Source organism: Hylobates moloch, unplaced genomic scaffold, assembly GCF_009828535.3.
Source record: "Hylobates moloch isolate HMO894 unplaced genomic scaffold, HMol_V3 SCAFFOLD_8, whole genome shotgun sequence".
NCBI classification, from domain to species: Eukaryota; Metazoa; Chordata; class Mammalia; order Primates; family Hylobatidae; genus Hylobates; species Hylobates moloch.
In genome coordinates, this window is record NW_026652283.1 from 116,773,987 (window position 1) to 116,797,044 (window position 23,058).

The 23,058-nt window shown below is 43.1% G+C and overlaps 1 protein-coding gene and 1 long non-coding RNA gene across 7 annotated transcripts in view; one reads left to right on the forward strand and one right to left on the reverse strand.

Moving 5' to 3' along the window:
* Positions 1–2,726, forward strand: part of LOC131383970 (uncharacterized) — a 49,429-nt gene extending 46,703 nt beyond the window's left edge. Inside the window, exon 3 of the long non-coding RNA XR_009214396.1 lies at positions 384–2,726. This is a non-coding gene — a long non-coding RNA (uncharacterized LOC131383970). The remainder of the gene's footprint in view (positions 1–383) is intronic.
* Positions 1–23,058, reverse strand: part of TRMT9B (tRNA methyltransferase 9B (putative)) — a 73,234-nt gene that overhangs the window by 41,785 nt on the left and 8,391 nt on the right. The window lies entirely within an intron of this gene.

The window sequence follows — 23,058 nt, forward strand, 5'->3', positions numbered from 1 at the left end:
ATCCCTCTTGTGAGTACCCCTGCCCCTTCCCTATCACCTCCGCCTGGGGTTAAGTCCTCACCTGGTCCAGGATTTCCCACTCTTGCAGACTGCACAGTCCAGAAAAATCTCAAAGGGACAATTGGAGAACTAGAGGGACCAGCTGATTTTTTACTTGAGGGCAAAGACATGGATAGGTATGTAGACAGATAGATATAATAGATAGATACAGATATTGTAAAGCCTATTATTTACTATTACCATAATTTCATAGACAAATGGACAATTTTACCCTCATAAAATTTAGGAGGTCATGATCTCAAACCAAAGGAGAGTCCTTTGAAATTGAACAGAATTTATGAAGAACTAACTATATCATGTTTAATTTTCTCATTTCACTACAGATTGATGAAAAAGTTATCACCTCCCAACACTGGCTTTGGGAAGCTGAGGCAGGAGGATCACTTGAGGCCACATGTTTGAGATAAGCCAGGGCAACTTAATGAGACTCTTGTCTCTACAAAAGATTGAAAAATAGCCAGGTGTGGTGGTGCATGCCTATAGTCCTAGCTACTCAGGAGACTGAGGCTGGGTGATTACTTGAGCCCAGGAGGTTGAGGCTGCAGTGAGGCATGATCACAACACTGCACTCCAGCCTGGGCAATAGAGCGAGACCCTGTTTCTATTAAAAAAAAAAGAAAAGAAAGAAAGGAAAGGAAAAATATACCAACACTAGAATAAAGAACTGAATTTGGGGAAGGAGATAATATAATGGTCTCCAATCGCACATGCTCTGTGCTGTCACCCTCAAGTCCTGAAAGTCATCCTCTATGTCGCCATTGTATCACTCTCCAGCTCTAAAGAGAAAGTCCAAACACCTGAGCATGTCACCCAAAGCCCCCCACAATCTGATCTGCATCTTCGCTCATGATGTCCCACCCCCAATTCGCACCCTGTGCTCTGCCAGCACCATTTGAATTAGCCAGCCAATGACTTCTCTGTGACAACGAGAGGAGGACTTTGCACCAGAATGTAAATCAACGCGTTGCTTCTATCATGGAGAAACTCTTGCAGTGATCAAAGAAATCAAAGAAAAAGGAATCCGCAGAATCACTTCGTGGATTTATATTCAAGCACAAGCTCCTTTTCTAAATCAACGTGTTGCTTCTATTATGGAGAAACTCTTGCAGTGATCAAAGAAACAAACAAACAAAAAAAGGAATCCGCATAGTGACTTCGTATTTATATTCCAGCACAAGCTCCTTATCTAAATCAATGTGTTGCTTCTATCATGGAGAATCTCTTGCAGTGATCAAAGGAACACAAACAAACAAACAAAAAAGGAATTCGCATAGTGAATTCGTGGATTTATATTCCAGCACAAGCTCCTTATCTAGTGCCACTGCTCTTCCCTCTGGACTTGAAATTCCCTGAATGCTTTGGACATTTGATACCTTCATGCTTTTTGCTCGTCTGTTCCCTCTCTGCCTGGAATTTCCTTTCTCCTCTACACCACCTAACTGACCCAAGTGTCTTTGAAGGTTCAGCTTGTGTCATGAAGCCTTTCTTGTCCCCCATGTAGGATTTGTCTGCTGTGCTCTCTTGTACCTCTCCTGTATTATATGGTAGGCTTTGGCACTAGTGCTGTGGTTGCAATCTTGATTTATTTTGGCTTTAATATCTCAGGACATTTTCTACTCAACTCTGTAGTGTGCAGTGCTGCTGGGATGCAGAGCCTTGCCTCTCACTATAGACACTATTTCCCACTCCCTGTCCCATAAGATGGTGTAGTCATACCATGACATGCCCATATCCTAACCTCTGGAACCTGGGAATGTGACCTTATTTGGAAAAAAGCGTTTATAGATGTAATTAAAGATCTCAAGGCGAGATCATCCTGGGTTATCTGGGTGGACCCTACATGCCAATGACAAGTGTCCTTATAATAGACAGGAGAGAAGACAGAAGGCAGAGATTAGAGTTACACTAGCACAAGCCAAAGAGTGCCTGGGCTCACTGGGAACCGGAGGAGGCAAGGAGGAATTTTCCTGTGGAGAATTCAAAGGGAGCAGGGCCCCGCTGACAACTTGATTTAGGACATCTGGCCTCCAGAGCTGCAAGATAATACATTTCTATTGTTTTCAGCCACCCAGTTTGTGGTCATTTATTACAGCAGCCCCAGGAAACAAATATAGATGCCTGGCCCTATGACCTAGATTCAATCAACCATGAACTCTCATCCTGGACTCTGAATGCAAAGCGAGTTATTCAAAGGCAAAGGCGGGGTGACAGTGTCCTGGCCACATCACTCCCACTAAAAGGGGCCCTTGTCCTTCTCAGATGATCAGGGTTCGAACCCATTTTCCAGCCCAGGTTCTTTTGATTCTGTACAGTCCCTACTGTATTCCAGAAAATGTTTTCTCTGCTTAAGATATCCAGAATTCCTTTCTGTTGCCTGCAATTCACAATTTTAACTAAATTTTAAAAAATGTGTTGGTCATTGTTCAGGCCATTCCAAGAGAAATATGAAGATTCTGAAAAACATCATTAAGTCCAGAATGGGACTCTGCAACTAACGGCGTACAGTAGCAGAAAGCTCATTTAACTAATCACCTGTAGTTGCAGGAATTAGGTATCCAAGTAGGGCAAGGCTTTGGGAGTTAACATCGTTCTCACTGGAGAATGCTACCAAGGGCATGAGGAATTAAAGAACGCAGGAAGGAATTTGAATGAACTTAAGAAAAAAAAAAAAACTCAGACACTGCATGTTCTCACTCATAGGTAGGAACTGAACAATGAGAACACATGGACACAGGAAGGGGAACATCACACACCGGGGCCTGTTGTGGGGTGTGGGGAGTGGGGAGGGATAGCATTAGGAGATATACCTAATGTTAAATGACGACTTAATGGGTGCAGCACACCAACATGGCACATGTATACATATGTAGCTAACCTGCACGTTGTGCACATGTACCCTAAAACTTAAAAGTAAAATTTAAAAAAAAGAAAAAGAAAAAAAAAACTCAAATCATTTTTTTTTTTAATTTTTATTTTTATTTTGAGATGGAGTCTTACTCTGTCGCCCAGGCTGGAGTGCAGTGGCATGATCTTGGCTCACTGCAACCTCCCATTTAATTCTTAACTCGACACAGGCCTGATTCTCTTATCTCTTGAAGCTGTAGTGCTAAGGCAGCTGAAATATAAACTCCAGGTTAGTGAGAATCTACAGGCTGCCAAATTACTTGAATTCACAGCCTCCCCAAATATTTTATGCGAAAGTCAAGGCATTGCCTGTAGGGGTCAAAACTGGGCCCTGAGAACAGGAATGAGAATTTTTGGATGCAGCACTCTGTCACTGCCCTGAAAAGCACAACCCTTACTTCCTCATAGGCCTGCCATTCCCCCGCCAGAGGGAGTTTCCTGTAAGAGGTAGAGAGCTCAGGCCATTCCACACCTCCACGTTCCCTCCCTTTCTCACTGTCCCTAAGTCTGTAACTGGCCACTTTCCTGAATGTTCCAGAGAAAAAATATTACAAAGTCAAACCCAGAAGGTTTACACACTAGATTTACAGCCCAATGAATTTAGAAGGCAAAGATCTGGGGTAAGTATCCACACATATGGATTCTGAAGGTGACTGCCAAAGAGAGAGAAATGTAATTACAGACTATACTGAGTTTATCAACATGGGTGAGCTTACCAGGGAATCTGGACTCCACGTGCCAACCTGGGCGACTGAATGTGGTTCTAGTAGCTTGCTCATCTGTCAAATCAAAACCTGGACTCAGTGGTGGCCTCACCAGAGTTGAGATGCTGTGTATTTCTTGGTTAAAGATCAACCAAGGCGTAGCAAGTGGGCCTGTTTCATGCCCTGCAGTGGCTACTATATTGACTGTTAGTGACACAGAAACAGTTTGGGGAAGAGTCATATAAATGAACTTCTCAGAATTGCTCATAGTGCAAGAATCTGTCTGTCTGTCTGTCTATCTATCTATCTATCTATCTATCTATCTATCTATCTATCTATCTATCTATCTATCTATCTATCTATCTATCTATCTATCTATCTATCTATCTATCTATCTATCTATCTATTGAGCTATCTATCATCTGTCTATCTCTCTGTCACAGGTGAGCAGCAACTGTCTCGGCCAGTGGTGCAGGTATAAACGAATTTACCAAGACAGTTGTAGGTAAAGAAAAGCAGATTTATTAGAGAAACTTGGAAAATATGTTGCCAGGTTGCAATGGGCAGAATCAGCAGAAGAGGAGCTGACTGCCAGGAAACCAAGGCTTGCTGGAGATTTTAGAGAACGGTTCTTGCGCTGATTGGTAACACCAGGCTAGCAGGGAGCTCACCTGCATTCTTCTGTCAGCCAAGGAGCTTGATGATAAATGGAAGTGTCTGATGATGAGCAGGAAGTTTGTGAGTTACACATGTTGCTTGCTCAGAGGGCTATAGGTCCTGGGCCATGAAGAAAGGCAGACTTATAGCTTATTTGCTTTCTCTCTTTGCTTTCCCCTGGTCCTGTCAGCCTGACTCCTTTTTCCTAATTAAGACTCCACACTATCCATCTATTTTTTTTTTGGAGACAGGGTCTCACTCTGTCATGCAGGCTCGAGTGCAGTGGTGCAATCACAGCTCACTGTGGCCTTGACCTCCTGGGCTCAAGCAGTCCTCCCACCTCAGCCTCCCCAGTAGCTGGGACTACAGGCACATGCCATGGCACCTGGCTAATGTTTTTGTATTTTTTTCTCTTTTTTTGTAGAGAGAGGGTCTTGTTATATTGCCCAGACTGGTCTTGAACTCCTAGCCTCAAGCCATCCTCCTGCCCTGGCCTCCCAAAGTGCTGAGATTACAGGCATGAGCCACTGCACCCAGCTGCAAGAATGTATTTTGTTTGTTTGTTTTTGAGACAGAGTCTTGCTCTGTCGCCAGGGTGGAGTGCAGTTGCATGATCTCAGCTCACTGCAATCTCTGCCTCCTGGGTTCAAGCTATTCTCCTGCCTCAGCCTCCAAAGTAGCTGAGACTACAGACACGTGCCACCATGCTCAACCAATTTTTGTATTTTTAGTAAAGATGAGGTTTCATCACGTTGGCCAGGATGTTCTCGATCTCTCTACCTCTTGATCCACCCGCCTCAGCCTCCCAAAGTGCTGGGATTACAGGTGTGAGCCACCATGCTCAGCCAAGAATATTTTTAACTCAAGAAAATAAGATGGTCATGGTGACCTCCTTGCTTGACACTCTAGGGCTTGCTCCACTGGAGTCGTGAATAGGTTGACGGCTATCTGTGTGCACAGTAACACATTGCTCTCCTCTCCAGGCTGATCTTGCGATTGGCACTGCTGAGTGCTCCATCGACCAGCAGAAGTAATAAACCCTAAGCCCACGGCATTATACAAAGCTTCAAGGGAATCAGCCATCTGTCTGACAGCAGGCTGATTGTCTGGGGTCACCTTCCATCCTGGAGGGGGCAGCAACTGGAGAGGGATTCAACAGAGTAGACATTTAATCTGCATTTGAATTTTCTCTTTGCCCACAATGCTTCTAGTTGCAACACCATCTGCTAGCAGCACCTCCAGGAGGCTCTCCAAGGAAGATTCTTTGCCCTCAGGCCTCCATCTGGGGCATGAGCAGGCATAGGCAGGATTTGGGAGGAGGCAGCAGGAGCAGAGGTCAAGTTAAGTATTACCCCAACTCCCTCCCAGATAGGTCTGGGTTGAACAATGGCTTTGTCCTTTGCCTGCAGATCGCAGCTCCTGCTGGGCAGCTCTTTCCTGGGGTTAAAGTTATGCCAAATTCTGGAATCCAGCCTTTCTGCTTTCCCTTTCAGGCTAAGGATGGTAATCCTGTGAGTGCTAACCCCAGGATGCTTTGCCATCTCTGGTTAGTTTTCTTAACCTTGCTGACACTTTGTGAATGGGCCTTTTACTAAACTCTCTTTAGTAACATTTTTTGAATACACCACTTTTTACAGAAATCTGTACTGATATGTTATTTTAATTTTATTTTTTATTTTTTGTATTTTTAGTAGAGATGGGGTTTTACCATATTACCCAGGCTGGTCTCAAACTCCTGACCTCAAGTGATCTGCCCGCTTCTGCCTCCCAAAGTGCTGAGATTACAGGCATGAGCCACTGCACCCGGCCCATATGCTATGTTAATGAAACTAATATATAGTATCTCACACAACGTTGCTGCTGACCAAGAAGTTACAGTGAAAAAAAAAAAGTAAAGCATAAACAATGCCCTCTTACTGATCCTACCATGTATTCATCACCTAAAAATCCCTGGCCTTTTATGATGGTGAAATGGTCTCTAAAAGGCTCAGTTAAGCCGCAAGTGGGAAAATCTTTGGAGCTGGGAAAGTGGCTTTGTACATATAGTCCTCCCAAGGGAAAACTAGGGCAGGTGCCGAGTGTGGCAGCAGGAACTCACCAGTGGCACTGGGTCCTGGTCTGACTGACTGTTGTACCTAAGACTCCTGGCATGGTGGAGCTTCCCTGGGGCACATTTACTTTCCAAGTCTAGTTCTCTGGCTTTCTATGTCTTCCACATTTCAATAAATTCCTGATCAGTCCAAACATCACGAGTCAGTTTCTGTTGCTTGTAATCAGCAACCATGGCTCACACAGAACTGAGAAAACATTATCGTATTCATTTGTTGCTTGTTTATTGCCCCCAACTTTTACTCTTTATGGACAGTGACCATACCTGTCTCATCTCTTTATCCGTAATGTCTGTCACCATATCTGGCAAATATGTTGGTGGTGGATTATCACCAGTTGAAGGAATGAATGCCTCCAAATAGCTAGAAGCATCAGTTTATTTATTTTTTATTTTTATGTTTGAGACAGACACTTGCTCTGTTGCCCATGCTGGAGTGTAGTAACACCATCTCGGCTCACTGCTACCTCCACCTCACAGGTTCAAACGATTCTCAGAACTTAGCTTCTGAAGCAGCTGGGATTACAGACACGTGCCACCATACCCAGCTAATTTTTTGTATTTTTAATAGAGACTGGGTTTTGCCATGTTGGCCAGGCTGGTCTTGAACTCCTGACCTCAAGTGATCTGCTCGCCTCAGCCTCCCAAAGTGCTGGGATTACAGGCATGAGCCACTACGCCTCCCCTAGAAGCATCAATTTGAAAGCATTTTTTTTCTTTCCTGCTACTTTTAGAAGAAAGGAACAAATAATAACTTCTAAATTTTATTCTGGGGTCAGTCTATACATGTTCAACAATTATGCAATCAACAAAATATCAAGCATATTGTTCAGGGGAGTGGACCACTTTGATTCCCATGGGCTTAAACCAGCAAATCTAGTAATCTATTTGTATCTCTTCTCATATACTCTTTCTTCCTGGAAGAGAGATGAGGATGAACTATGTGTACTTCTATAACGCAAACCCCACTGTACTTCTATAACGCAAACCCCACTAACCGTACACGGAATCTTATGTTCTGGACGATTAACAGCTTCTCTCCTGTAATTTTCTTCTCTCTCTTCTCAATCATCGATTTCCCCCATTAGTGTAAAAAATACACTTCAATATCTCAACCGAAAAAAAAAATCTGCTTATGTATGACCATAGATCATGACCCAGTCTCAACCCTAACTTCTCTGCTTCCTTTTATGGCAAAGTTCTCTTACAAATAATGCTGCCTCTATTTGTTGGCTTTCCTTTGATCTGAAAACTTTAGCTTTATGATCTTTTAGGGCATCATAAAACACCTGTCAACCACAGACGTGAAGAGGGGCACCTAGCAAGCTGTGTAACCAGGTGAGCTACTTCAAAAAACCAAAACAAAACAAAACAAAACCCTGTCTGTTGCTGTCCTGCCTCCTGTCCCTTTTCATGCAAGAGAACTGAAATGCTTTTATTTTACAAATAATGCAGTCGTTTACTTTTCATCAACCTCACAACATTAGTTTCACTGCAACGCAGGCAGTACTCCAGACTGCCACGTTTTGCTTCCAGCCTTCATCACCACTTGAAACATCTATTGGCCAACCTGTTGTCTGGAACGAGCAGGACTTGTAGGTGACTTCATATCCCTGGAAACTTATTCTGTTGGGGCTCATTCTTCCATTGCCCTTGAATGAAAATCAGGCAGGCTCACAGATTTTTCATAAATTTCAATAATAAGTAAATGCTCTCCAAATCACAAAACATTCTCACTTCTGATATTAAGATTGCTCATCCAGTATAAAATCCAGGCTCCAAGTTTCATCACCATTTGAAACTTCTCATCTTCAGCTTGGACCTGCTGCTATCAGGAAGCTTGCAGTGGGAAAGGTTTCTTCTCTTGGTGCATCCTTCACTCCCAGCTCAGTAGTTAATAGGACAGGGTTGCGGTGGTGGTGAAGGGAGCCGGCAAGGCGAGGTTAGGGAGCCAGAAAAGTCCTTTTCTTTTCTTTTCTTAAGAGACAGTGTCTTGCTTGTCACCCAGGCTGGAGTGCATTGGTGCGATCATAGCTCACTGCAGCCTTGAATTTCTGGGCTCAAGCCACCCTTCCACCTCAGCCTTCTGAGTAGCTGGGACTACAAGTGCTTGCCACTATGCCTGGCTTAAAAAAAAAAATTTAATATATTTTTAGATCTCACTATAATGTTCAGGCTGGTCTCAAACTCCCGGCCTCAAGCGATCCTCCCATCTCAGCCTCCCAAAGTACTAGGATTACAGGTATAAGCCACTGCATCTGGCCAAAATGTTCTTTTTGACTGGTACTGGTGTGAACTGAGTTCACTGATCTCTGGGCATGGTTGGAACTAAAGGCTGTTCTCGTTCATGAAGCGTTTTTGTGGACCTCATGGAATCTTTCACTGGCTCTGTGCAGACACTCATGGATGAAGTCCTTTCACCAGCAGTTTTCTGAAACGGATAATCCACTGTCCTGCTGCCTGCCTATGACAGTTCCATGTCATCCACCCCTACACCTCCAACATGTTTCACCTGCCATCTCTTCACCTCTCCAGATGAGATCCTAGCCAATGCCATCTGTCTTTCGTGGCCCACACCTAGTCCAAGGAAAACAAGCACCTTTATTCTCTCTTCAGGGAGAGCAGCAGTTACTTCCCAAACAATATCCTCTCTCTGCTGCCATAGGTTGCTTCTACCAGCCTTTAGATTTTTTCACGCATAGCTCGGTCCAGACCACTGTGTCTGAGATCTCACCTGCAGTGGCACATAGCCAGCTTTCTGTGTGGTCCTCCTGAAGTCCCTGTCACTTGACTTGAGGATCGGGAGAAACACCTTCTTCTCTCCTCCCACAATGCTGTGAGCATGTTGGCAAGGGAAGGGGCACCCAGAGCACGCCAAAAAAAAATCTTCCTAAATACATCTCCGCAGTGTCCAACTGGGTATTGGACTAAGGGTCACAAAACCAGATTTCCTATTATTCAGACTTAAAAAGCAATGCAATTCTGACACGTGCTACAAACCCGGATAAACCTGGAAGACATTATGCTCAGTGAAATAAGCCAGACATGAAAGGACAAACACTGCATGATTCCACTCATGTGAGGTTCCTGGAACAGTCAGATACATAGAGACAGAAAGCAGAATGGTGGCTGCCAGGGCCTGGGGAGTCGTGGTAAAAGGAGCTTAGTGTTTAAGCGGCCTGGAGGTTCACTTTGGGAGGATGAAAAAGTTCTGGCGATGGATAATAGTGATGGTTGCACAAGACTTAATGTATTTAACGCCCCTGAGTTATATAATTAAAAATGGTTAAATGGTCGTTTTTATATTATGCATATTTTACCACAATAAAAAACATTTCAGTCTTTTCTTCTGCAAGTCCTGCTGAGGTAGTCTAGCAACTAGCTTCAGAACACGAGAGTCATTGTCACCTAGCGTATTTGGGACCATGCCTGTTATCAAGCCATTGTCTCTCCCCTCCAAACACTCCCTCCTACACACCGCTTTGTGTGGAGAGGGCGGGACTCTGTAAACAGCACTGCTAGTTTACTGTCTGTGCTGACAGGGGACACTATAGGAAGCCTGGAAGGACAGGGTGGGAGAGGGGGCTGGCTCCTCTCTGTTTGCTTCCTATTCCTGCCAGAGTTGGCCAGCAACAGCCCTTCACCCTGGCAGCGGCATTTGTTTCCAATAGCAGTCATTTTCCAGTTTCTTTCACTTTCCCAGGACTAGCTCTTTTGCACACCCCTAAAAGACACCTCACCCACATGCAAGGCTCCTCCCAAGAGTTCTGCCTCCCAAATCCTCAGGGACTCTCCTCTGAGCTCTCAAAGTCTCCGCACCAGTCAGCCAGCCCCGCCTCCTCGGGAGTCTGGGTCCCAGCTCTAGGGACCCCTCGTCCAAGCTTCTAGGTTCTGAGAAGCTCATTCTCTTTGTCCCCTCAGCACAGGGGGCAGCTGCTTCCTGCAGTTGTTCTTGCCATCCTGCCTCATTTGTTCCCTCTTTGCATTGCTCTCTCTAAACAATTCCTTATATTAAATTTTCTCTGTTTTTTTTTTTTTTTTTTTTTTTTTTGAGACGGAGTCTCGCTCTGTCACCCAGGCTGGAGTGCAGTGGCGCGATCTCGGCTCACTGCAAGCTCCGCCTCCCGGGTTCACGCCATTCTCCTGCCTCAGCCTCTCCGAGTAGCTGGGACTACAGGCGCCCGCCACCACGCCCGGCTAATTTTTTGTATTTTTTTTAGTAGAGACGGGGTTTCACCGTGGTCTCGATCTCCTGACCTCGTGATCCGCCCACCTCGGCCTCCCAAAGTGCTGGGATTACAAGCGTGAGCCACCGCGCCCAGCCTAAATTTTCGCTGTTAACATAACTGATGGGGTTTTCCCTCCCAGACTCTACCTAACACTGCTGTATTTTTGCAAAACATGAAAACAATAAAGAGTTCCTTTTCAGTATTTGGCTAGAGTTATTTATGGCTTGTCTCTCCCAGTGAGTTTGTAAATTCCATGAAATCACGGTTTGTTTTTTTTTGTTTGTTTGTTTTTTTTTTTTTTGGTTCACGGATGCTATGTTCTGCATTCTAAACACGGCCTGGCCCAAAGCAGGCACCCAATCTTATCTGTTGGACAAATAAATAGGAAATATTTAAACTTAAAAAAAGTAATTTTGGTCATGAAAATATGCTTATAATACGTAAAAGCGATAACCATATCTAAATATATTTGGAGGAAAATAAGTAGCTCAACTCTCTTTTTCTGAAATTTTTAGTAATATCCATTTTCTGCTTCCCCCGCCGCCCATTTTCTTGTTTGCTAATTTTTGTCAGTGGTGTTTCTCCATTTTTTCCCTGCAGATTAGGGCAAGTTGTCCACAAGATAGTCATTCAGCCAGTAAAACACATTTTAATGTCGACTGTATACTGGATATCGCACTAGATGCTGTAATGACAAGTTCATTTTAAATCCAGCTAGTACACAATTCGAAATTGGCACACCAACACAATATGTTAAACCTCACAAAGAAAACTTCAAAAGTAGAACTCAGAGGATTTCATTATTATGAAAAAATGCTGTACTGGGAGAACCCTGAGGTCACAGGCTCAGGCCCGTCGTTCCCTGGCAAAGTGACCCTGAGCAAAATATTTAGCTTCTGTCAGTACATGCTCTTTCCTCTTAGAAATAAAGAAATATCAAAATGAAAAACAAAACAAAAAAGAAAAAAATTGAAAAAAGGGGAAACAAAAAGAAAGAAAAATAAATAAATACCAGTATTTGATACTACAGCAGGGAAACGACAGTTAACAAAACTTTATTGCCTGTTTCAAAATAGCTACAAGAATTGTAATGTTCCCAAGGCAAAGAAAAGATACATGTTTGAGGTGATGGTATGCAAATTACTCAGATTAATCATCACATATTGTATACATGTGTCAAAATATCACATGTACCCCCAAAATATGTACAACTATGATATATCATTTAAAAATGCCAAAAATGAAGAAATACAGATACTTTCTGAAGTGCCTTTCCTCTTTTAAGACTGAGCCTTCATAGAGAAATATGCTTTAACATCCCCCAAATCACAACACAACTTTCGAGCATTGGCAGCCAATATGCAGACTTGAATTTCTTCTTATCACAGTTCCCAAACGCGTTACCCTGTACAGACTAAGAGACTAGAAAGACATGAAGTGACTGACAGGAAGCCAAAAGTGTCATAAAAAGCCTTGGTGCCAATTCCTATTTCCAGTTCCAAATAAAATTGTGATTTTCTGTAGCGATACTTTTAAAACTTGGCTGGATATTTTTAGGACCTTAATCCATGGAATAGTATTAATACTGACAGCTGCATTAACCATCTCACACATTTGAATACACTGCAAGCCTCAAAAAAGGTCAGCAGAGCTGGCTCATCTCTTTCACTGATGTAAATCTGTAGGACCGCCCAGAAGGCGTCTGCTCTAGATCTGAACAACAGAGTCCACATTTACCAAGAAGCCCTGCACCACGCCATGAAAGTGAATTGGAATCATGGAGCAATGAGAAGACGAAGGCACCTGCCATAATGTGCTCTCTTCACTGTTAGGTTGGGATGAAGAATACTGAATACATGACGACCTAAAAGTTGGGCAAATGCTACTTTGGAAATAAGAGTGAATAAATGAGGAGAAATAGGCTTACATAAAAAACAGGACCAAAAGTTCAAGGACAGTGAAGGAAGACACTGGTCTGTTTAATAATAACAGATGTCTACAAGCTAATGAAGTAAATTTGTTTTGTTTTGTTTCATATATTTTTGTTCACAGAAGTGAAACACTTTGCACATTCCTGGAAGAAAACCAAGTGGTATTGGAGTTATCACCAGGAGAGGGGCTAAAGGGAAGGGTTGTTCAGCAACAATGAGGTCACCAAGGAGCTCTAATAGTTCTGCCTCGTTATGTGTGGTTGGCCCTCTGTATCTGAGTTCCACATGGGCCAGTCTTACCAACTGTGTATCAAAAATATTTCAAATCAGAATCATGCCTGTAATTCCAGCATTTGGGGAAGCTCTGAGGTGGGAGAATGGCTTGAGGTCAGTTTGAGGCCAGCCTGGGCCACGTAGCAAGACCATGTCTCTACAAAAAACAGAAAAAAAAAATTAAAACATTAGCTGGGTGTGGTGGTGCAGGCCTGTAGTCCTAGCTACTTGGGAGGCTTAGGTGGGAGGATTCCTGGAGCCCAGGCGCTTGAGGCTACGGTGAGCCGTGATTGTGCCAGTGAACTCTACACTCCAGCCTGCGGTATAGAGCGAGACTCAGTCTCTAAAAAAAGAAGAAAGAAACAATAAAAAGAGAATTTTTAAAAAAGAAAAAATATTAGGAAAAAATAAATAATACAAATAAGAGATACATTATTACAACTACTTAGCACTTACATTGCATTAGGTTATTGCAAGTAATCTAGAGATGATTTAAAATAATGGGAGAATGTACCCAGGTTATATGCAAATACTATGCCCTTTTATATCACAGAGTTGAGCATCCACGAATTTTAATACAGGGGTGTGGGGGTAGAGTGGGTCCTGGAACCAATCCCCTTTGGATGCAAAGGAGTGACTGGGTGTGTTTGTATACTTATCTATATATACACAACACAAAAACATACGAAGGTAGATTTACAGGCCTCTGTGAGCCCAAAGGTAGCTAGCACTGTCCCAGAGACTAGGATGGATGGAAACCTGTGTAATCAAGAGACGGTGGGCCAGTTTTTTTGTTTGTTTGTTTGTTTTTAGACACAGTTTCACTCTCTCGCCTAGGCTGGAGTTCAGTGGCGCAATCTCAGCTCACTGCAATCTCCACCTTCCAAGCGATTCTCCTGCCTCAGCCTCCCGAGTAGCTAGAATTAGAGGTGCATGCTACCATGCCCGGCCAATATTTTGTATTATTAGTAAAGATGGGGTTTCACCATGTTGATCAGGCTAGCCTCGAACTCCTGACCTCAGGTGATCCACCGGCCTTGGCCTCCCGAAGTGCTGGGATTACAGGCGTGAGCCACTGCACCCAGCCCATTTTTCGGTTTTATACAAATATGTGTAAGAGCAGGCTTATGTGACCACTGTTGAAGGCCTGCAAATGTGTTGCTTCTCCATGGGGTGAGTCAGGCCAGGCCTGTGTAGATAATGAACAGCATGGCTCTCTACCCACCATACTTTACCTCTTCTAGTAACTGACCCTGTCAAACAGGACCACACCTCCTGCGAGAGGTAGAGGTACACTCTTGCGACACAGGGAGGGGCCTTCTGGGCTGCCAGCTGCTCAGGCTGTCCTTCCCACCCTGAGGACTGACTCCTCCCAGAGTTGGGAGCTGAACCGGGAGTCCACGTGGCCGTCGGCTCACAGCTCACGCCTCCAAATATCACTGTCTTAAGATTCCAGTTAACCTGATTGCATTCCATTAAAATGCAGACCTCCACTTAGAAAGCATTAAGGGATTTTGGTAATTTATTTAAAACTATGTAGCTCTTTACAACAAATATACCAGAAATTGCTAAAATGTCTGTCACTGGATAATGTCTGTTTATGAAAGGAAAAGTCTCCTTTTGTAGCAATTCCAACCAAACAACAAGTCTGAGGCTTTCTAGATTAAAGGGACAGAAACCAGGAAGATCCGCCCACTTCCTCACTCTTCTTGACCTCATCCCCATCACACAGGCCACAGGCCCAGAAAGTCACATACTCCTGTAGAACTTTATAGTCCCTTGGGATGTGTGTCTTCTGTGACTTGAACAGTATTTCATTTAAAATAGCACCTTTAGCCAGGTGGAGGCTCATGTCTGTAATCCCAGCACTTAGGGAGATTGAGGTGGGTGGATTGCTTCAGCCCAGGAGTTTGAGACCAGCCTGGGCAACATGGTGAAATCCCATCTCTACTAAAAATGCAAGAATTAGCTGGGTGTGTTGGTGTGTTCCTGTGGTCCCAGCTGCTCAAGAGGCTGAGGTGAGAGCCCAGTAGGTGGAGGTTGCAGTGAGCCAAGATCGTGCCACTGCACTCCAGCCTGGGCAACAGAGCAAGACCCTGTCTCAAAAAGTAAATAAGTAAACAAATTAGAAGACTGTTGTCTTTTTTAGCAGCTGTATAATAAGGACCTTCAGCCTGTCCGAAGACATGGGAAAATTAAACTGTTAACAATGCTTCAAAACCCATTTGTTAAGCTTTGTCCCACTGACCACTTTCATACTGACCATCACTATATGCATAAAGATGTATTTAATACTCTTCTGACATTCTAAGTGGATGAGTAATTATAATTCTACTATGGAAGTGACTACTCACTTAAAAAGAAAAATTGAAAACTCAAGAGGCTTTGCCATTGTTAAGGAGCTGCTTTAATTAGAAAGGATGCATTTAATTATTAGTTCATTGGTGGAGAAAAGCTAAAAACAATCTAAATGAAGAGGGTCCGAGTTGGTCAAATGCTAACTGGAGAATGTCATCCTTTTTAATGTCAACTTTAACCCAAGAAAAATCTCTGGGGTAAACAAATCATCGTTGTCATCACCCCTGCCATTTCGTTATGGTCTGGTGAGGTTCAGTCTTTGTAGGGGAGCTATAGGATGGAGTAGTAGTTCAGAAAAGGATTTTTCTAGACCTACAGTCCCAAGGTCAAGTCTCAGCTGTGCCACTGTCTAGTCCTATGAAACACATTTGTTCCTAATACCTTTGATGACTTTTTACCTATGCCTTTGTTCAACCCACTGGTATTTAACTTAACTGATCAAAGATTTCTGGAAATTGTGCATATCTTTGGATGATCATTTCAGAAAGAGAACAAATTCAGCAGATGACTTACCCAGGATCCTAGAGATATGTCTTGTTTGGACATGTAAAACTTGTAAAACTTTTCTGCTTCTCAATTTGAATTTTGTGTACCGTTAAAAAATGCCTAGAATGTCATTACCTATCCTTCCAACACCTTAAGAGTATTCAGCGTCGGTGTCTGTAAGGAATGTGAGTACTAGAGTACTACCTAACCTAAAATGCTTTTGGATTACAATCTCATAATGTAAACATGGAAAGGAACACTGTAAAATGGAAGCAAGGTAATAAGAATGTGGTAAAGCCTATTTTTTTGCTTCTCTGGGAAAACAAGGCCTGCAGACTTCCCCACTGCACCCAGCTCCTCAACAAACCCTACGAAGCCCAGGTCCCATCTCGAACAGGATGGTTCCCCTAACCCTATGTGCTAGAAATGAGGGTGCTCTGTGAGTTCCCACAGCACCCAGTTCTTACTCTCATACATTGGATGGCATTCATGCATGCCATCTCCTGTATTAATCAAAGAAGTCCCAGGCTAAATAAATGGCCACTGAACTAAAAATTTAGACCAATTTAAATAAATGCTGTGCCACATGACTAAACAATAGAAATAGCTGTATTATCATGGAAATCTTTCCAACACATGCTTTTATGTCTATCTAAATAGTCTATAAATAACACACTTTTTATTGGTAACATATGAGCTAATTATGACAAAGTATTACAGAACAGCAATGTCTAGCTTGTAAATAACACATCTTTATTGATAACATAGGGGTTATCCATAAAGATGACAAACTATTATACAATAGCAATGCTTTCCAGGGTTAACAAAGCATCTGCATCCACACTAAATGGCACATGGCTGTATTTGTTTGGAGTATTTCCTCCCCCCGCCCCCACCCTGAGCACAGAGACAGGGTCTTACTCTGTCACCCAGGCTGGAGTGCAGTAGCTCCTGAGTAGCTGGGGCCACAGGTATGGGCCACCATGCCAGGATACCGTTTTTTTTTACTTTTTGTAGAGATGGGGGTTCTTACTATGTTGCCCAGGCTGGTCTTGAACTCCTGGGCTCAAGTGATCCTTCTACCTTGGTCTCCCAAAGTGCTCGGATTAGAGGCGTACATCACCGTGCCTGGCCATGGAGTGCTTCTTTTTTTTTCTTTTTTTCTTTTTGAGACAGTCTTGCTCTGTCACCCAGGCTGGGGTGCAGTGGCACTATCTTGGCTCACTACTACTTCCGCCTCCCAGGTTCAAGCGATTCTCCTGCCTCAGCCTCCCGAGTAGCTGGGACTACAGGTGCCTGCCACCACACCCGGCTGATTTTTGTATATTTAGTAGAGAGGGGGTTTTGCCATGTTGCCCAGGCTGGTCTTCAACTGCTGAGCTCAAGCAATCTGCCTGCCTCAGTCTCCCCACATACTAGGGTTACAGGCGTGAGTCGCTGTGCCCCAGCCTGCCCCACCTTGCTGTTGGCTGTCACTTCTCACTCTCATTGTGTCTGTCTCCACAAGCTCCTCCACTTTCTAATTTCCTGCTTGTAGTCTACCTTGGGCTTAAAAAAAAAAATCAAACAACTAAACTTTTTGGGATCCTATCAAAAATATGAAGAAAAAGACTTTCGGGTCATCAGAGGGGTTAGCTTTCGATAAACGAGTTTGGTGACATCCTGTACTGACAGCTCACAGGCCACCTTGGTTCTGGACAGGGATCTAGATGCTGGGGAAGGCTGGCCACACCGTGTCTTCTGGCTAAGCCCTTGGGTAGTTGGCCTTCTGGTTGCCAGCCTTCTGCTTTTTAGCCAAATCTCCCTGCCACCATCTCTATGCTCTGTGTTCACTGTGATGCTAGCTGTTTCTTTCAAACTGAGCTCCTCAATAGCTTGGATTTTGTAGTTCCCTCCAGAGTCTCCGAATCCACACCTGCTTAATACCTACAAAAACCAATTCAGCCATATGGCTTGAATGCTTATATCACACACAGAGGCTTTTGGTTCTGAGTAAGTGCCACAATTATGAAAATTGCACTGAAGTAGGGAATAATGCCAGTTGAAAGAATGGCCTCATTTGCAGGCAGCTTGCACTGTATTTTATAAGAATGTGTTTGAAATTTTAACCTTTCCTGTGGCAGCAAATTGTACTTCTCCTAGTGGGAGGAGTTATTACGTCTGTGACCAGAAAAAACCAGACTGTTTTGGAAAGTTTAATTTTTTCGGTTTTCATATTCCATTTTATGACTGTGTTTGTTTTTTCAGAGATAAGCATGTGTATAAGAAAACAGTCTTATCTCTGAACCAAGCACACAGCTCACATCTGTAATCCCAGCACTCTGGGAGGCTGAGATGGGAGGATCATTTGAGGCTAGGAGTTTGAGACCAGCCTAGGCATCATAGTGAGACCCCCATCTTTACAAAAACAAACAAACAAACAAACAAAAAACATTAGCCTGGTGTGGTGGCACGCTTGTAGTCCCAGTTACTCAGGAGGATAAGGAGGGAAGATTGCTTGAGCCCAGGAGTTTGAGGCTACAATAAGCTGTGATTGTGCCACTGCACTCCAGCCTGAGTGACAGAGAGACCCCGTCTCAAAAACAAACAAACAAGCAAAAACAAACAAACAAAAAGCACAGTCTATTATTTAGAGTTAAAAACTACAAATACTATTTTTTAACCTCAATGAATTCTATCATAAACTGCTTTAAAAAAAAACAAATTAAACAGGAATACAGAACTCTAGCTCTAAATTTAAAATTACAAAATAAATAAGACAAAGCTTTCGACCTGAAGTCTCTGCGGCAGGACGGAAATGTTCTGGTAGATGGCTATAAAACATCTCACAGAAGCTAGAAGGCCATCTATTTTGTAAAATACACAACTAGTTTACTTATTGCCAAGAAAGATGACGATGTGTTATCAACTGTAAGATGTACCCCATGCCAATGATGTTGAAATGTAAAATAATGTTTTTCAAAAAGATGAAATACAATATTTTTGAAAAATAGCTTTAAAATAACAAAAGTAATGTCACAATAATGATATGAGTCTATTTGAGTTTCCTTAGAAAAGCCAATATTCTATCTTGATGATCAAATCTCTGTTTTAGGGCATCCTACATTGTTAGAAAATGAGAAGTTACACAGTTCATGTACGAGAAGACCAGAGTCAAAAACAGGTGAATGGATTACAAAACCAAAGCTGATGCGATTGGTGTCATTTATAAATATTTGGGAATCAACCAGTATGGAAACAGTATCATCACTTTCTCGAGGAGCAAGGACTAGAATCCATATGGAATGATTCCACATGTCCACAGATCTATCATGCCACGCTACAGTCTAGTTTAAATAATCAGAAAACAGGAATTACTCAGGCATAGCTTTAATGAAAGTAGCCATTGCACAAGGTTTTAAAAAACTTGTATACATTTTTGTTTTGTTTGAGGCAGGGTCTTCTTCTGCTGCGCAGGCTGGAGTGCAGTGGTGCAATCATGGCTCACGACAGCATTGACCTCCAAGGCTCAAGCAAGCCTCTCTGCTCAGCCTCCTGAGTAGCTAGAACTACAGGCACACTCCACCATCCCCAGGCTAATTTTTTTTTCGTAGAGATGGGGTTTCACCATGTTGCCCAAGCGGTCTTGAATTCCTGGGCTCAAGCGATCTGCTTGGCTCTGCCTCCCAAAATGCTAGGATTACAGGCATGAGGCACTGTGTCCTGTCAGTATACGTGTGTTGTTTTGTTTTGTTTTGTTTTGTTTTGTTTTGTTTTTGTGACGAAGTCTCACTCTGTCTCCCAGGCTGGAGTGCAGTGGCGCAATCTCGGCTCACTGCAACCTCCACCTCCCAGGTTCAAGCGATTCTCCTGCCTCAGCCTCCCGAGTAGCTGGGACTACAGATTCATGCCACCACACCAGGCTAATTTTTGAATTTTTAAAGTAGAGATGGTGTTTCACTATATTGGCCAGCTGTTCTCAAACTCCTGACCTCATGATCTGCCCACCTTGGCCTCCCAAAGTGCTGGGATTACTGGAGTGAGCCACGACACCCAGCCTCCAGTATACATGGTTTAGTGATTACTGTTTACCTATAATAAAAAGCTCCATGTAAAAATATAACATAATTTTTCCTCCATTTTTTAGTTATTCAATTATTCTTGAATTTCCTGCTTTAATGGATAAATCATAATACTCAGCGGACTGGGAAGAATTCAAACCCCCAAATCATGTGGCTACAAGTTTTTAACTTGACAATTGAGTTGACAAGCCCCACCTCATCTACAGCACAAACACACAGCCACAGCGTGAAGTCAGTCAGCTGTCAGCTGCACCAGTGGTAGGATTTCTAGTAGGTTCTGCCTTTCAAAGATTCACTCTCATTCTAAAGTGGTATGCTACACATAAAACCATCAATCTGGCCAGGCGCAGTGGCTCATGCCTATAATCCCAGTACTTTGGGAGGCCGAGGTTGGCAGATCACTTGAGCTCAGGAGTTCCGGACCAGCCTGGACAACATAGCGAGACTCTGTCTCTACAAAAAATATAAAAATTAGCTGGGTGTAGTGGCACACACCTGTGGTCCCAGCTACTTGGGGGGCTGAGGTAGGAGGATCGCTTGAATCCAGGAGGCAGAGGTTGCAGTGAACCAAGATCACACCACTGGACTCCAGCCTGGGTGATAGAGGGGACCCTATCAAAAAAAAAACAAACAAACAAAACCAATTTTATGCCAGAACACGTCATCTTAAGGAGAACAAAAATCTTCTGTATGCACATACTGCCAACACATTTTAAAAGGCCCACATTTTAACAAGTAGAATAGACAAATTATCAGACAAAAGATCATAAATTATATTGGCTGACAAAAATTGTTAAAATTATCTAACTCAACATTCTGCATGTAGGTTTCTACACATAATGTACATGTATGGGTGTGTCTACATAGCTTTTTGAAGGGAATGGCATATGATGAAGCCCATTTTTCCATAGTTATGATGGTGTGCTAGCAAAGCAAGAATATCAAGGTCTGCATGTCTGCCAACTCAATTCATAGCCCCAAGAGCTTCCTGCAGAGGAAAGCTAGCATGGAGAATCCAGTCCATGTCTGTAGGACAAAACATTAATGGTAGAAGGCTGGAGAAACTTGTGGATGGTTGGCATTGCAGCTTCAGGGCTGGCATTCTCTCTGGTTTCAGGTGTGTCTGTTAATGGATTCTGTGGTCTCTGACCCAAGTCTTTAACCAATATGAAACTGGATGGCAAGAAGGTGGTCTGCTGAAAAGTCTGATTGAATATATTCTCCTCGCCTGCTAAAAGCTTGGGTGAAATGTCTGCACTGAAGGTGCAGTATAGCTGATTAGATGTTTCCTCTGGGATTAAGGCAGCAGAGCTTCTCTGTTTTGTTAATTCCCTTGACTTGGAGCTATGTAGCCCAACATTTGACCTGCCGTCACTTGGAGCCCTGAAGGTAACGTTTTCTACAACTCCTATGCTAGCATCAAGTAAGGTATTTGTTAACTTTAAAAAAATATATGAATTTTTTTAAATTAAAATATTGCATTGGTGTGGTACTTGGGTTACAGCTGATGAACCACTATTGATATTTATTATTAAATAACATTCATAGGCTATATTAGGATTCACTGTTTGTATTAGACAGTTCTTTGTGTTTTGCCAATGCATAATGTCACATATCCACCATTACCATATCACACAGAATAGTTTTTTGTTTGTTTTGAGATGGAATCTCACTCTGTCACCAGGCTGGAGTGCAGTGGTGCAATCTCAGCTCACTGCAACCTCTGCTTCCCAGGTTCAAGCGGTTCTCCTGCCTCAGCCTCCCGAGTAGCTGGGACTACAGGCGTGCACCACCACGCCCAGCTAATTTTTGTATTTTTAGTAGAGACAAGGTTTCACTACATTGGCCAGGATGGTCTCTATCTCTTGACCTCTTGATCTGCCCGCCTTGGCCTCCCAAAGTGCTGAGATTACAGGCATGAGCCACTGCGCCTGGCCTAGTTTTATTGCCCTGCAAATTCCTGGTGTTTAACCTATTCTTCTCTTCTCCCCACACTTGACCAATGGCAACCACTGATATTTTTACAGTCTCTAGAGTTTTGCCTTTCCATATGTCAATTAGCTGGAATCACACAGCATTTAGCCTTTTTCAGACTGGCTTCTTTTACTTACTAATATGCATTAAGGGTTCCACGGTGTCTTTTTGTGACTTGAAAAATCATTTCATTTTAATCACTAAATCATATTCCATTGTAAGGATATACCACAATTTGTTTATCCATTCACCTATTGAAGGACATCTTGGTTGCTTCTAGTTTTTGGCAATTAGGAACAAAGTGGTTACAGACATTTGTGTGCAGGTTTCTGTGTGGGGCTGCCTGTTCATTTTTCAGTCTTCACCGATACAGGTAAACAAGGAGAGCTGGCCTGGGAACACTGTCCATTCTGGGCTGCCATAAGATACCCTGTGGGCTCCATGTTTCTGAAAGCTCTTTAATACCTGTTTGGCTCTCAGCTACCATTTCTGATTGTCAGGTAACTTCTGCAGATGTATTTTCTTAAGCTTGGTTACTACTAATGACTGAAATGTATCTATTTCTCTCAAGGCTGCCACTAAAAATGAGCAGATTTCCTCTGTTGACTCCTTAGGTGCTAAAACTGGCTCAGATAATTAAACAGGGGGAGCAATTCCCATATAGTAAATGCAGCAATTCCTTATTTGTCCCAGACGCATGGACATTACTTTCCAGGACTGTAAAGCTCCAGTGGAAATTGTATTACTTAAAACTTCCAATGAAGAGTTGCATTTTGATGTCTCCACTTCCATAAAGGGATTGTCTAAATTGAGATCAGCTGCACGTATGCTCTTGACACTGGCATTCAGATATCTACTTCCACAGCCAAAGGAAGAATACCAGTACCTGGAAGCTTCCTATTCTGCTGTAGCCTGTCTCCTTTCATCTCAGCTTCCAAATCAACAGATACAGATTAAGTATCCCTTTTCTGAAATCTTTGGGACCAGGCCAGGCGTGGTGGCTCACGTTTGTAATCCCAGCACTTGGGGAAGCTGAGGTGGGAGGATTGCTTGAGCCTAGGAGTTCAAGACCAGCCTGGGCAAAGTAGGCTTTTTGTGAGACCTAGTATATACAAAAAATAAACAAAATTAGCTAGGGGTAGTGGCATGAACCTGTGGTCCCGGCTACTTGGGAGGCTGAGGCAGGAGGATCATTTGAGCCCAGGAGGTTGAGGTTCCAATGAGCCATGATGATGCCACTGCACTCCAGCCTGGGCAACAGAGCAAGACTCTGTCAAAAAAAAAAAAAAATGAAGGAAAAAGGAAAGGAGAGGA